This window comes from Hibiscus syriacus, unplaced genomic scaffold, assembly GCF_006381635.1.
Source record: "Hibiscus syriacus cultivar Baekdansim isolate YM2019G1 unplaced genomic scaffold, ASM638163v2 tig00110860_pilon, whole genome shotgun sequence".
NCBI lineage: Eukaryota > Viridiplantae > Streptophyta > Magnoliopsida > Malvales > Malvaceae > Hibiscus > Hibiscus syriacus.
In genome coordinates, this window is record NW_024062891.1 from 112,939 (window position 1) to 125,208 (window position 12,270).

The following is a 12,270-nucleotide window of genomic DNA, read 5'->3' on the forward strand; positions in this document are numbered from 1 at the left end:
TCTTTTTTTCTTTTCCCCCATTTTTCTCTCTACTTTGCATCCAGTTGCCGTCGTTGGTGTAGACACACTTTTTCTGACCACAATAAATATATATATTTATATGTTGTATTACATATATATATATATATATATATATATATATATATATAAGTATTATTATTGTTTTATTACATTAACACGTTTACATTTTTTTGTTTCTGTATCAGACCCAAACTCGAATTACATGTGGCCCAGCAGAGTGTTCTACCACACACAGCCCAAACACGTGAGCCCAACACGCAAGTCAAACCAGTAACTAGGGTTTTATATATGTATATATATTTTTAATATTTTATTTATACATCTATTATTTTATATATTTTAATTATTTGATTAATTTTTTATTATTGTATTATATTATATATATGTATATGTTTTCTTTTTTACTTTATTTATTTATTTCTAATTTCATTTTCTTTTCTTTTCTATTTTTATTATTCTCTTTATTTTACTTTATTTATTTTCTTGATGTTCATTTTATTGTATTTTGTTATTTTATTGTTTATTTATTTATTTATTATTTATTGTATATAGATTGTCCTCATTTTCTTTATTTATTTATTTTTTTCTTTCTTCTATTTTACTTTTGTTCTTTTTATTTTTCTTTATCTTTTTCATCTTCATGTTTTTTCTTTATTTCTTTTGTTTTTCTTTATTTCTTTATTTTCATTTTTTTATCTAACACTTTTCGTGACTTTTCAAGGATATTTTCAAATCAATCTAAGGTAAGTAATTTGGATCAATTTTTACCTTTTAATTTAAAATTACAATTTTCTTAATTAAAGACAACTGGAAATTATGTAGTACCGAAAGGACAGTTCAAGGGTACTAACCCTTTACTGTAACCGACTCCGAACTAACATATCTTTGGTAAGACGCAGATCAGGTAAGAAATAAGGATCGCAACTCTTAAACCAATTATTCAAGTCGAAGCCCAATTACGGGGCCCACCGAAAGACGGTTTCGACAGCTTGGCGAATCCGTTGGGGACATAAGTGAGTCAGGCTAAGGTTATTTCCAGTTATCTTTTAACGAAAAGGGTAAGTTTAAATTTAAGGTAACATTTCGATCCTTATTGCTTACTTTTAATTATATTTTCGAGTAAATAGTTGTACTAATCGTTTCTAATGATTTCAGCCTTCAAAGCTTTTTTCACTTAAGGCTCTAAACCCGAGCTCCGTACCCATTTTAAGTGGGGGTGAAAGCGACGCTTCGTGTGAATTTATTCACCGTATTGGCCTAGCAAGTAACCTTCGGGATTCATATACCTTGTGCCTTCGTGTGAATTTATTCTCCTTATGGGCATAAGGGAATGTTTCCTCTCGAGTTTAACTTAGTCCACACAAGCCTGTAATGGGTTTAGGACTAAGGGTCTGATAAGCCCAAGGGGGCTCTGGCAAGGAGAACTCGAATTTTTAGAACCTAAACTAGGAGACTATAAAGAAATAGAGCCTACCCCGAAACCTCATTTTAAACCCTAGGACATTTTTACCCTAACCATATTTTTCCCTCCTACTATTCTTTCTCTCTTTTGTCATTTTTTGTGTTTATTTATTACTAACTTTTGCCTTTGTGTTGTTTTCAAAGCATTTGCATCATAATAAGAGGTCATTGATCCCTAAAAAGGTATTTGTTACACACAAAATAATCTGAACTAATGGACAAAAGGGTTGTAATAAAAGAGATAAAAATACAGAGGACAGTCTACAAGGCGACTATGTGTCACATTCAATCCAGAAGACGTGGCGCCCACAATTGAAGAGTATATCACTCTGCTGCATTACAAAGGACTCAATATGAATCGGGTTTACATCAAGCAAAATGAAAGTCTATCTTGGAAGAACTGACTAGCAGAGATTGCAGGGGGAAATGAAGGTTATTGATCTTGGGAGTCCCTTTAAAGACAAAATGGCAAAACGATAGCTAAAATTGGAGACCATTGCTGACGAATTCAAGAAACAGACAAATGGACTTCACATAGTTTTTATCAATTAAGGGCTTTAATGACGTATTCGTTGGGAACAGACTCAACAAAAGATAAATGCCCGAAATGCAGTCATTCGAGACTTCTTGGGACAATACAAAAAGTAACTCAACATTGCACGGTTCATCCAGAGAAGTCGGAGCGGTTCGATAGGTTATTCAACCGGTGACAGACGAAGGCAGAAGGCTAGTCAATATGTCAGAAGCTATCAGGATATTTTGTCTCTTAAAAGATAAAACACTTTTGTCTCCATAAGGATTATTCATAATAACAGACACATTTTTTGGATCAATGTCTCGAACATTTCATGCATCTAGACATTTTACATTTGTTATTTTCTTGCATTCGCATTAACTAACGGAAGAATACTTCAATAAAAGGAATAAATACTGGATACACCACCTCAAGGGTTGGACACACCCCATCTGCATAACACCCGCTTGAAAAAGAGGCGAATAGAGGCCAGAATCATTCAAAACGAAGAGAATATAGCAAAATTGCAGAAAAAGTTAGATGATAAGATGGCTCAGAATAGTCAAAGTATCCTGGAGTCCATCAAGAAAAACCAGGAGTCCTTGTTCGATCAAATTATGGTCAAGTTATCGTGTCTCCAACAAGCTAGTATACCAGGGGCAGGTTCATCTGAAAGAGTCACCATACCACCAACCCCACAAGTGGTTTCTCACACAGGATCTTACTCGGATTATAAGGAGACTCATCTGCTATCAAGGGGAAAGCCATATCTGGTGCAAATATACAAGCTTCTGCAACCAACACTGATAATCATCCAAAAGACTATCGTATCTCAGATTTTGACGATGAGGATAAGGCAAAGAAGATGGAAGAGAAGATCAGGATGTTAGAAGATCAGATGAAGATAGTCCATGATTATTATGAAGTAGACGCAATGGAGCTAAGCTGGTTCAGATTTGGTGTTTCCACCAAAGTTTAAGGTCCATGAGTTCGAGAAATTTGATGGGAACAACTGCCCCCTGCCCACATTACTATTTCTGTCGGAAGATGACAAGATATGAGGGAAACGATCAACTCCTGATCCACTGCAAGTCATCTATCTTGGATGAAATTAACCAAGAAACTGTTTGTACAAACCCTGAAGGCACCTTACTTCGAGCACCTGTGGCAATCACATCGAGAGTTTCTCAGATCTAGTTATGGCTGGTGAGATGATCGAGCTATAAAACAGGAAAAATTGAGGGAAGGGACTCCAGTGAAAAGCCTTCCATGAAGAACAAAGAGCGAGAAATCAATAATGTCAACACCTACAACGCTAACAGAGGTGTTACAATCTCAGCCACTGTAGTTGTATCATCCGGTACTTCTAAACAAAATCAGAGAGAACAAGGAATGAAAGGGAATCTTACCTAGCTAATATGAGGATTAGACCTCATAATGTCTTCCGTGAAAAGATTTGCATAAGTCCAATCCCAATGACATATGAGGAGTTGCTCCTAACGCTAGTTGAGAAGAATCTTGACTCCGTTAAATCCAAACCTAGAGAGGCCCCATATCCTGAAGGTCATGATATTAACACCATATGCAGCTATCATATTGGGAGCTCAGGGCACACCACTGAGAACTGCAGGGCATTGAAACGTAAGGTCCAAGATCTGATCAATTCAGGGGCATTGACTTTCAATGTGTAATGGGGCATTCTGATCGAGAGTCTGATGGAGCATCCATCATGAATTTTGCGCATATCATCTTGTTTGAACTTGTTTTTTTTCTTTTCGTACTTCTTATGTGTGAATGTTTTTAAGTCTCTTGGCGATCAAACATTTTAAATAAAATGTTTCCTTCTAAGGAAATGAGCAAATTTTAATCTTGAATTCCTTGAATATAACCTTAATTTAAAAACTTTTAATAATTAAGGTTGTAAATCTTTGACAAATGACAAGATTGAACCCTGCAAAACAAAGACCCCTTGATCCTAATTAAAAAGATACACTAGACTACATGCTCTTCTCTTACGACGACCGAGCTAGTTTTCTCTTCTCATGAAGAGTCTATCCAGGGTTTGGCATTTGACATGTATTAAGCGGATAAAATGGGGCATTTAGTACCTGAAATTGCAAAACTAATTGGTTTTACTTCTTTAATGACGTTAATGATGATCATGATCTTCTCAGCTGGAATGGTCATGTAGGTGAATCTAGTTTAGGTTAGTTGATTGGGAATTGAACTCTAACGATGAAATTTTCTTGACTTTCAAAAACACCTAGACTATAACAGTTTCTTCTTACAAGCTTAAGAAATTGGACCCGTATACTCGCATTATAATATTATATATACAATAAAACTTGAGATGTCCCTCTAAAGCAATTGGTTAAACGCCTCGGCTTTATGGATAGATTTAACCAACCAGATAAGGTGATTATAATATGCAATGAAGCTTGAGTTGTCCTTCTAGAGAAATTGGTTAAACGCCACGGCTTTATGGATAAAATTTAGCTAGCCTGATAAAGGCAATTATAATATCTATACAATGATATTAAGTTGTCCCTCTAGAGCAATTGGTTAAACGCCCTTGGCTTTATGGATTCAGCTAGCCAGACAATGGCAAATTTAAATAAGGAGTTTCGGTAAAATGAACTAAGGAGTTAAGGAACATCTGTTATAGTCAATTTCACACGAGCACTCAGAAATTTCATTTTTAGACCGATATTTCTGCACTGCCTTTGTTAGAAGAGCCTACGAAGCTTGAACAAATGGAAGATTTCAGATAACTGAAACAGAAGTGTTCTGAAAGGTCTAGCCATTGATTTTTCTAGTTGTGTCATTTTGTTTCGCCTCCGATCAAAATGCCAAAACAAGAAAGAGGGGCATGTAATGGTCTTCGCGATGATCGAATCAATGAAACAAACCTTAATTTAAAACTCACTCTCTAAACACTTTTCGGTCTTGATATTTGTCAAGATTTGCAGCTATCAAAGTTAAAAGAGAATTTGGTTCTTTTGATATAAACTCTTGTTTATGATTTGCTTCAATTATGAAACCTAGAAGGAGGCAATATTTTTCAAAACTCCTTTTGATATTTTTTAAAATTTTGAAAATTCAAAGAAAGAAAACATTTTCAAACAAGATAGTTCTGGAAGCATGCCTTGGAAATCAACGAATATCTCTCCGAAGCTCAAGATTGAAGCTGGGGCAAGAGAAGCCATAAATTTTGGGGCAATATTTGTTATAACAGGAAAATAAATTATCTTAGGTTGAGGTTTGCAAGAGTACACCCTGGTGGAAATTAAGACAAACTGAGTCAGAGATAGAATGAAGACTGTTCACGCAATTTTCCCTCACATATCAACATTTTATACATCGGATTTAAGCATATGAAGAATCCAAGATCAAGAATAAGAAATTTAAAATTCCAGCATCAAGAGTCATCAAGACGGATAACCAAAATTGAGATTTTCCTCTAAACCTTAAAATAACATGTTTCGCATATACATTTTAGGCATACATAAGAGCATCGTATCCATAGCATCGCATATGTGCATTATTTTGCAGATTCATGCTAGAGTCAATTTCAACTTAATAGTGAAAGATATGGAACTCAAAGAAGTGTAATTTACAAGTGTGGTTCTTAACTTCACAACGAATGACATCCAATTAAAGCTCAATTTCACAGCGAATGAGCCATCCACGATTTCAACTTCACGAAGAAGGATATCGTGCCCGATGAAGTGATTTAGTGTCACATAAACCTGCCATCCACAGATTTGACTTCCTTAAGTCAACGATTAAATCTTCTGAAAGGATTCTTTAACATGCATGAACAAACAGATTATCGTCACCTTTGAGATTGTTTCTCTCGAAACAAGGGTCGTCTCGCTTGTAACACCCATAACCCGTATAATTATACATATACAAATTATAGATGTTATCCGAATTTCTAAAACCATTTCCAATTTCAAAAGCGATTTAAAATTTATTTTCTTAAAATGATAAGTGATATTATAAAAATATCATGTCATAAAAATTAAGTTTCATTATAACCAATTTAATTCAAAAGATTTTTTTTATGAATAGTGAACAATACCCGTGAACAATAACCATGAACATAGGGGAATCGATTCCTTGTAGGGGAATCGATTCCTTGTAGGGGAATCGTACCCCTTTTACATACTGGAAAATTTTACTTAAAATGTGGTTATTGTTCATGCTACATTACTGCTACAGTAACTTTCGAAAATTACATATAAATCTCATAAAAATTAACTTTCCATCACTATAAAATTTCCAAAATTATTCAACAAATAAATTTAACATTTATCAAATTACATGCCACTATCTAAATCATATTCCATCATAGGATGTCTTACTGATGTTGAAATATATCTCTCAATGCTTGATGTCATTCCGAACTCTTTATTCTACTACTAGCTTTTTACCTACGCGTGAAAATCATCACACGCTAAGTATATACTTAGTGAGGCAATTTAAAACATAAACAGTACAATACAATTCATGCATGATTTTCAATGTCAAATTCAAAAATGACATAAATCATTTTACCGTGATCAAAATAATAAAATCTCTTACTATGTGTCTTCTCTAGACACTCTAGTACTACCTAATATTGCAGTTGCTAGACTCTATGGCTTGCCATTAATACCACTGATCCTCAATAATGCATGATTTCAATGTCAAATTCAAAAATGCCATAAAATAATTTTACCATGATCAAAATAATATAAAATCTCTTACTATGTGTCTTCTCTAGACACTCTAGTACCTAATATTGCAGTTGCTAGACTCTATGGCATGCCATTAATACCACTGATCCTCAATAACATACTTGGGCATATAGTCAATTTTATTTGATCAATCCATGGCAAAGTATATTATCATAATTTAACAATGGCGCAGTTCATACCCAAAAACATTCATGGTAAAATATCACATTTTCCATAATCAATGCATTATAATTTCATACAGTGACATCTCAATGTCATGTTAATTTATAAAAATGACATAATATCATGCTGATATAAACAAGGTCGACTTATCACAAATCTTCTTGATAATGTATATAACATCCATGTATAATTTCATGCATGTATTACACTCACCTTGACACTTTATATCTTTCAAAATATTTGTGCCTCACTATTGTCCACAATATACTCTTTTTATACTTGACTTGCTTCAATTGCAAATCAACCATGATATGTATAAATCACAAATTTATAACAATACATATGTTAGTATTGTACTAACATAAACATATCCCAAAATAATTCCATAATATATTTGATATTCATTAACTATCAAAATACTTAATAATTTCCTTTTAACATTGAAACCAACTTTTTCAATTTACACAAATTGGTCATTCACTATTTTATCACTTAGATTCTTAATACCAAAAATTCCAGTATTGAAAAGATTATAAACCAAGTACCCATACCAAGTCATAATTACAATAAACACTCCCAACAATTCGAAATTTATATTACAATTACCAAACTTTCTAAAATTTCCATATTCTGACAACTTGCACTGCATTTAAATAATCAATATCCTGTATTGATATACACACTATAATTCAATTCCGTTTCTTTCGTTGAAAACTATACTCGAATAAAAATCTATCCATATAAAGAACTACTTCTAATTCATTCTGTACAATTTATGGCGAATTTTCAAAGTTGACCAACATAATTTGTTTTACAGAATCTGTTGTCCGATTTTTCTGACCTTTCCTTTGTTAAAAATTCATATATTTTTGTATACACATTTAAATTGATTCCAGTTTGTTTTAAAAGAAACTAGATCGATATATGAACATAAATATATAAAAATAACCTCGAAATTATTTTTATATAATTTCTGGTGAATTTTCAAACCTACTGCCAGATTTAAAAATCCAAACTGTTTTTTTTAACTTCATTCTTAGGTTCTTCATCATTTCTTACAACCAATTCTTTATAATCCCTTAACTCTTCAAAACCCATAAAACACAATAATCAACACCCCTTTCATCAATTCAAGATGAACTTGAACATGAACCCTAGTAATATTCATGTCAAAATGTAGAGAATTGAAAGTAGAATATTTTTCCTAACTACACTGAATCTAATTATCAATAAATAGCTTCAAAATTGAAACTAAAATATTTACCTTTCTTGCTTGCAAGTGCCGGCCCTTGGAGGAAGAAGGAGCTGAAAATGCTCTTCCATGATTGATATTTTATGATAAATTAATCTATCACATGCAATATATATTATGATATCATTTTTTTATTCAATCCAATAGGAATTTCCATTTTTGCCATTAATGAATTTCCATATCCACCATAAAACCAAGCCATCTGATCATTATCATATTAAAAAGTCAAATATAAAATAATTTGACTTTCATTTTCTAATTTCCCCTTGAATTTTCAAAAATTGCGTTTTAGTCACTAAATTCCACTGTTTCGGTTGAATCTGAAAAATTGCACATTTTCAAACCAAATTTCTCTGATCCAAAATATTAAAATAATATTTCCAACCATTTTATAACATCCTTCAAATTTTTGTAAAAATTACAATTCGATTGGAATTACCGATTTCCTTACCGGCTTTAACCCTTTCTAGTTTTTCTTTACTAAAATTCCAAATCCAAAAATATGATTTCTATAAAACTCTACTCTAGAGTAAACCATCTATTTATGGAATAAAATTCTTTTAGGAAATTATCACTTAATTCTCTAAACTTTTTCCCAATTTATACTTTGACCATCAAACTTTCAAAATTTTCATTTTGTCATTGTCTAAATTTTTGGGGGTATTACATCGCTCAAGACTAATTTACTCAAAACAAAGTTTTTTCTCTCTTGAGACAGTTTCTCTTAAAACAAATTTTGTCTCTCTTGAGACAGTTTCTCGTAAAACAAATTTTCTCTCTTGAGATAGTTTCCCTTGAAACAAAAACTTTGAATCTGTTTTCCTTGAAACAAATTTCGTCTCCCTTGAGATAGTTTCTCTCTTGAGATAGTTTCCCTTGAAACAAAAACTTTGAATCTGTTTTCCTTGAAACAAATTTCGTCTCCCTTGAGATAGTTTCTTTTGGAACTAAGTTTTGGCTCTCTTTAGACAATTTCTCTTGAAACAAAATTTGTCTCTCTTGAGATAATTTCCCTTGAATCAAATTTTGTCTCTCTTGAGACAGTTTCCCTTGAAACAAAATCTTTGAATATGTTTTCCTTTAAACAAATTTCGTCTCTCTCGAGACTGTTTCTTTTGGAACTAAGTTTTATCTCTCTTGAGACAGTTTCCCTTGAAACAAGTTTTGTCTCTCTTGAGACAATTTCTCTTGAAACACCAACCTTTGAATACATTTCTCTTGAAACACAAAAGACCTTCGAGTTCAATTACACTCAGCCCAAAGACACAACATTTACATCATAACTCAAGGCTAGAAGGGTTATCTGTCAATCGAAGACCTTCGAGTTCAATTTCATTAAGCTCGAGGGCCTGCAACCGTAGGGTGGAATTAAAGAATTACTTTCCAGTTGGATTTTTAAACCAAGGTTTTTAAACCGAGAAGAAGACCGAAGAAGCCACGTTCCAATTCAAATTCCAGACTACGACTTCAATTCCATATCATTTCAAGATGAACTCGACTTCACAACGGATGAGTCATCTGCAACTCAATAGGGAGTTATTGAAACATCAGAGTCATTTTTCAACTCCATCGAACAAAAAATGTGTCTTTTAATCTTTGCCCTACACCCGTTACACGATTGTGGGCAAAGAGGGGCAGATGTAGACACACTTTTTCTGACCACAATAAACTATATATCTTTGCCCTACACCCGTTATATGTTGTATTATATATATATAAATATATATATATAAGTATTATTATTGTTTTATTACATTAACACGTTTACATTTTTTTTGTTTTTGTATCAGGCCCAAACTCGGATTACATGTGGCCCAGCAGAGTGTTCTACCACACACAACCCAAACATGTGAGCCCAACACGCAAGCCAAACCAGCAACTAGGGTTTCCAGAAACCCTAACCCCATCTCATCCACATACACTGCAAACCTCCCTCACGCTGCTCAGCCGAGTCCCTCGGTCAAACGTCTGTTTTTCATGGTCGTTTCTTGCAAAATCAACAAGAACAACGAACGTGTGTTAGTAGGATTCCATCACCAACAAACAAGGCAGTGTTTTAGACTATATATGACTCAAAAATGTAATCTAAAAATAAGGATATCCTAGATTATAAATAGGTGTAATCAACGATTTGTAAAGGGGGATGGATACGAAATAAAAGCAGAGAATTACATCAAATCACATGAGATTATTCGAAGCATTTTTTTCTCTTTGCAATCGGTCGAAAGAAACAAAGGTAACGGTCGAACATTTTCTCAGATTTATGCTTGCATGCGTCGTTCATGGTTGTTTTTTATTCGAAAGGCACAAAATAAAACAATTTTTGGCCAATGAACGGGGGCATTTTCAAGATCTATTTTTGTAGATCTAGCCCCTGAGGCCTAGTTTTTCAAAGAAATATTTTGATTTTTGGAAATTAGTTTGATGAAGCTTTCGAGTTTTTGAAAAAAAATTATAGAAATAAAATTTCGTTGTCGATGAACGACGGCCGACAAAGCGGCAAACCGATCGGATTATGGAATTTGAGGCTCTGTTCTTCATTTCTGAAGAACATGCGAGAGAGATGTTGAGGAGGGGGAGAGGCTCTCGTGTGAGAGAAGAGATGAAATGAATTTTAAGAAAAATTTTAGCCTTTATACGAGGCCCATGAAACTCGAACCGACTCGCGCGATGACTCGTTTTAACCCCTAGACCCTAGTGTTTTCATAAATAATTGGGGAAATCCCAATTTGGTCCCTCTTCTTTCTTTGGTAATTTAATTTCTCCCCTAATCTAATTTGCACACCAAAATTACTTCTAATTTCGGCCCTCTATTTCTGGTTTCTTTCAATTTAGTCCCTATGTTTTTAAGTTTCTTTTTTTCTCTTTTTTTTACTTATTTAAATATATATATTATATATTGTATATTTTATACTTTATCATTTATATATGTATATATATTTTTAATATTTTATTTATAGGTCTATTATTTTATATATTTTAATTATTTGATTAATTTTTCATTATTGTATTATATTATATATATATATATGTATATGTTTTCTTTTTACTTTATTTATTTATTTATTTCTAATTTCTTTTTCTTTTTCTTTTCTATTTTTAATATTCTCTTTATTTTTACTTTATTTTTATTTCCTTGTTGTTCATTTTATTGTATTTTGTTATTTTATTTTATTTTTATTTATTTATTGATTGTATATAGATTGTCCTCATTTTCTTTATTTATTTATTTTCTTTATTTGTATTTTTACTTTTGTTCTTTTTTATTTTTCTTTATCTTTTTCATCTTCATGTTATTTTCTTTATTTCTTTTGTTTTTTTTATTTTCTTTATTTTCATTTTTTTATCTGACACTTTTATTGACTTTTCAATGATATTTTCAAATCAATCTAAGGTAAGTAATTTGGATCAATTTTTAAATTTTAATTTAAAATTACAATTTTCTTAATTAAAGACAATTGGAAATTATGTAGTACCGAAATGGCAGTTCAAGGGTGCTAACCCTTCCTTGACTGTAACCGACTCCCGAATCCGACATATTTTTGGTAAGACGCAAATCAGGTAAGAAATAAGGTATCCGATCAACCCATTTGCCTTAAAATAAATGATCGGTGGCGACTCCTAAACCAATTATTCAAGTCGAAGCCCAATTTTGGGGTCCACCCGAAAGACGATTCCGACAATCGGCCATCACTCCATATTCATTCTGACCACTGTCTTTCGTAGTTGATGGCGGTCGTTCGGTCTCAAATTTTATGGGTTGGTTCATCTCGACCCCTTGAGTCCCAATTTAGTGTTGTTTCATAAAAAATGTCATAAAACCCGTGAATCTGGACTGAAATGTTTCGGCTTCCCCACTTTTAATCACAAATTTGTGGACTTCGGAGCAAGTCCCATCAAAATGGAGGTCAGATTCAGACTTACGGTGTCAGGGTGAAGCGACCAATGAAATTTGAGACCAAACGACCACCATCTACGACGGTCGACGGTGACCGACAGTGATATCCAGCCACCTTCAATTTTTTTGTTATTTTCTCAATTATTTTATATTAAAAAAAATAAAAAATGACATGTTATTAAAACGTTAGAGAAATAATAGGGAAGTGAGTAAAATAATC